Source organism: Procambarus clarkii, chromosome 14 (genome assembly GCF_040958095.1).
Source record: "Procambarus clarkii isolate CNS0578487 chromosome 14, FALCON_Pclarkii_2.0, whole genome shotgun sequence".
Classification (NCBI taxonomy): Eukaryota; Metazoa; Arthropoda; class Malacostraca; order Decapoda; family Cambaridae; genus Procambarus; species Procambarus clarkii.
Genome location: NC_091163.1, coordinates 16847930 through 16852549, shown reverse-complemented (window position 1 = coordinate 16852549; position 4620 = coordinate 16847930). Strand labels below are relative to the sequence as shown.

General features: G+C 43.7%; 3 non-coding genes across 3 annotated transcripts; 2 read left to right on the top strand and 1 right to left on the bottom strand.

Moving 5' to 3' along the window:
• Window positions 1-400: 400 nt before the first annotated feature.
• Window positions 401-473, bottom strand: TRNAV-AAC (transfer RNA valine (anticodon AAC)). The gene has a single exon. It is a non-coding gene; the product is annotated as a tRNA-Val (tRNA).
• A 358-nt stretch (window positions 474-831) lies between these two features.
• Window positions 832-904, top strand: TRNAV-UAC (transfer RNA valine (anticodon UAC)). The gene has a single exon. It is a non-coding gene; the product is annotated as a tRNA-Val (tRNA).
• Window positions 905-1505: 601 nt separating this feature from the next.
• LOC138364833 (U6 spliceosomal RNA) lies at window positions 1506-1608 on the top strand. The gene has a single exon (XR_011228525.1). It is a non-coding gene; the product is annotated as a U6 spliceosomal RNA (small nuclear RNA).
• The last annotated feature ends 3012 nt before the right edge of the window (window positions 1609-4620 follow it).

Genomic DNA, 4620 nt, shown 5'->3' with positions numbered 1-4620 from the left:
GTTGTGCATTAATTGGCTGTTGATTGCTGGTGTCGACTTCTTAACGTGTAGTGCCTCGCAGATATCGAGCCTCCTGCTATCGCTGTATCTATCGATGATTTCCGTGTTTTTTGTTAAGACTTCTCTGGTGATGGTCTGGTTGTGGGAAGAGATTATATGTTCCTTAATGGAGCCCTGTTGCTTATTGCTATCAATTCACACGGAATCAATCGCATGAGATTGATATTAAACACGTCAAACAAATTATTAAATATTTGTAAATCTGATTTGTCATGGTATGATTGGCCAGGTGCACTCTTGCCAATATCAAAATCAATGATGCACAAATTTGAAATGCGATCACAAATGCTTAAGAATAGATTTGCTGTTGGAAATCAATAGATATGATGAAATCTAAAATTGCTCTCGCCAGGGCTCGAACCTGGGACCTTCTGCGTGTTAAGCAGACGTGATATCCACTACACTACGAGAGCTGAGTGAAGGTAATGATGTGAATGTGTGTTATAACATTTGTAAACACAGGCAAGTGGTAGTGTTAACGAACACTGTGTTTGAGTTGTACCGTGTTGGAACGCTTGTATGTGGTGTACACAAACAATTGTATTGTGTATGTACCCAAATATATAAAATATATTTACAAATATATATATTTTATACAAACCTTTAGGTACAAATATATGTATTTTATACAAACCTTTAGGTACAAATATATATATTTTAATATATATTTGTATGTTGTTTATAGCTTGAAACCTGTCTTGCGAGTTAGCAAACGCTGTTACGATAAGGATTCAATTTCTTAATAGTCAATCCGTCTGCTCTGACCTCCCGGCTCTCGTAGTGTAGTGGTTATCACGTCTGCTTTACACGCAGAAGGTCCCAGGTTCGATCCCCGGCGAGAGCAAATATAAAGTTACATGGTTTTCTAAAAGCATTATATGAAATAGATTATATATTTATTTTGCGTTATTTTTCCATCAATAATCTTGCTATAGACAAGTCAGCATCGACCCCCATCTTCAGTGTCTTATAGGCATAGATTTAAGCCTGGGATCAAAGTATTGGAATCACTTACATTATTCTGCTCTATGTCTTATACTGGATACGATTACATTCACCTGGGTTCTAGGAGGTTCTAACCGTGGACCCCAGGTGTGTGAGGCCGCAGAATACAGACAGGATTGTACAGGATACTATCCTTCAATGGCATTTGTGCATGGATATTCCTTAATTAAGTATTATTCGCGTAAATCTAAATCCTTAATTAAGGATTAAGAAGGGGAGGGGCATGTTCGGCTCCCTCTCTAAGTCCTCACAGAAGGTCCTATAAAGTCTCCTCATCGATTCAGAAACGTTTTATCATTATTTTTGATAGTTACATCCTACAACTACACTTAGGTAATTACAAACACACACACACACACACACACACACACACACACACACACACACACACACACACACACACACACACACACACACACACACACACACACACACACACTTTGCTTCAGCAGTACATATACTAAAATTGGAACGATACAGAGAAGATTAGCATGGCCCCTGCACAAGGATGACACGCAAAATCGTGAAGCGTTCCACATTTTTTTTTTGACACAGTACCGCATAAGAGGCTGGTACATAAGCTGGAGAGACAGGCAGGTGTAGCTGGGAAGGTGCTCCTGTGGATAAGGGAGTACCTAAGCAATAGGAAGCAGAGAGTTACGGTGAGGGGTGAGACCTCAGATTGGCGTGAAGTCACCAGTGGAGTCCCACAGGGCTCTGTACTCGGTCCTATCTTGTTTCTGATATATGTAAATGATCTCCCGGAGGGTATACATTCATTTCTTTCAAAGTTTGCGGACGATACCAAAATTATGAGAAGAATTAAGACAGCAGAGGACTGCTTGAGGCTTCAAGAAGACCTAGACAAGCTGAAGGAATGGTCAAACAAATGGTTGTTAGAGTTTAACCCAAGAAAATGTAATGTAATGAAGATAGGTGTAGGGAGCAGGAGGCCAGATACAAGGTACCCTCTGTACCATCTGGAAGATGAAATACTTCAAGAGTCAGAGAAAGAAAAAGACTTGGAGTTGATATCACGCCAGACCTGTCTCCTGCAGCACATATCAAGAGGATAAGATCAGCAGCATATGCCAGGCTGGCCAACATAAGAACGGCATTCAGAAAGTTGTGCAAGGAATCATTCAGAACTTTGTATATCACATATGTTAGTCCAGTCCTGGAGTATGCAGCCCAAGCACGGAGTCCATATCTAGTCAAGGATAAGACCAAACTGGAAAAGGTTCAAAGGTTTGCCACCAGACTAGTACCCGAGCAGAGAGGTATGAGCTACGAGGGGAGACTAAAGGAATTAAACCTCACTTCAGTGGAAAACAAAAGAGTTAGGGGGGGACATGATCAACACATTCAAGATTCTCGAGGGATTTGATAGGGTAGATAAAGACAGTCTATTTAACACAAGGGACACATGCGCTAGGGGACACAAGTGGAAACTGAGTGCCCAAATGAGCCACAGAGATATTAGAAAGACCTTTTTTAGGGTCAGAGTGGTTGATAAATGGAATGCATTAGGGAGTGATGTGGTGGAGGCTGACTCCATACACAGTTTCAAGTGTGGATATGATAGAGTCCAATAGACTCAGGAACCTGTAAACCTATTGATTGACGGTTGATAGGTGGAACCAAAGAGCTAAAGCTCAACCCCCGCAAGCACAACTAGGTGAGTACACACACACACACGCACACACACACACACACACACACACACACACACACACACACACACACACACACACACACACACACACACACACACACACACACACACACACACACACCACACACACACACACACACACACACACACATCTGATGCTGTGTTTGTAACACAGCGTCAACATGGGTTCAGGGATGGCAAGTCCTGCCTCACAGGGTTACTTGAATTCTACGACCAGGCAACAAAAATAAGGCAAGAAAGAGAAGAGTGGGCATACTGCATATTTTTGGATTGTCAGAAAGCCTTTGATACAGTGCCACACAGGAGACTAGTTAAAAAGCCGGAGATGCAGGCTGTAGTGAAAGGGAAGGTACTCCATTGGATAAAGGAGTACCTAAGCAACAGGAGACAACGAGTCTGTGCGAGGGGTGAGGTCTCAGATTGGCGAGACGTTACGAGTGGAGTCCCGCAGGGGTCAGTCCTTGGACCTATACTGCTTCTGATATATGTAAATGATCTCCCAGAGGGTATAGAATCGTTTCTCTCAATGTTTGCCGATGATGCAAAAATTATGAGAAGGATTGAAACTGAGGACGATAGTAGGAAGCTACAAGATGACCTAGACAGACTGAGTGAATTGTCCAACAAATGGCTGTTGAAGTTCAACCCGAGTAAATGCAAAGTAATGAAACTCGGCTGTGGAAACAAAGGCCAGACACAGGATACAGAATAGGAGATGAAGTACTTAATGAAATGGACAGAGAGGCAGATCAAGGAGTTGATATCACACCAAACCTGTCTGCTGAAGCCCACATAAAAAGAAAAACGTCTGCGGCATATGCGAGGCTGGCTAACATGAGAACAGCGTTCAGGAAACTGTGTAAGGAATCATTCAGAATCTTGTACACCACATATGTAAGACCAATCCTGGAGTATGCGGCCCCAGCATGGAGCCCGTACCTTGTCAAGCACAAGACGAAGCTGGAAAAAGTCCACAGGTATGCCACTAGACTAGTCCCAGAACTAAGAGGCATGAGTTACGAGGAAAGGCTGCGGGAAATGCACCTTACGGCCCTGGAGGACAGAAGAGTAGGGGGAGACACGATCACAACCTACAAAATCCCCAGGAGAATCGACCGGGTAAACAAGGATAAACTATTCAACACTGGTGGTACACGAACAAAGGGACACAGGTGGAAACTGAGTTCCCACATGAGCCACAGGGACGTTAGAAGAAAATGTTTCGGTGTCAGAGTAGTTTACGGATGGAATGCATTAGGCAGTGATGTGATGGAGGCTGACTCCATACACAGTTTTAAATATAGATATGATAGAGCCCAGTAGGCTCAGGAATCTGTACACCAGTTGATTGACAGTTGAGAGGCGGGTCCAAAGAGCCAAAGGTCAACCCCCGCAAGCACAAATAGGTGAGTACATATATGTGAGTAGACACACACTCACACAAACACACACACACACACACACACACACACACACACACACACACACACACACACACACACACACACACACACACACACACACACAAACACACACACACACACACTCACACAAACACACACATACACACACACACACACAAACACACACACACACAAACACACACACACACACACACACACACACACACACACACACACACACACACACACACACACACACACACACACACACACACACACATATTCTTCCTATTAAACCCGTCCTGGTAGATGGGGGTGATGGGTTAGGATTAGGTTAGCACTCTCACGTCGCCGCCAGCCTCCTACCTTCCCCCACCCCCCACCCCTCACCCTTCAGGCGTCTCGGACATAAACCTGGATGAGGGACACGTCAGCGAACAATGGTTGGTAATTACA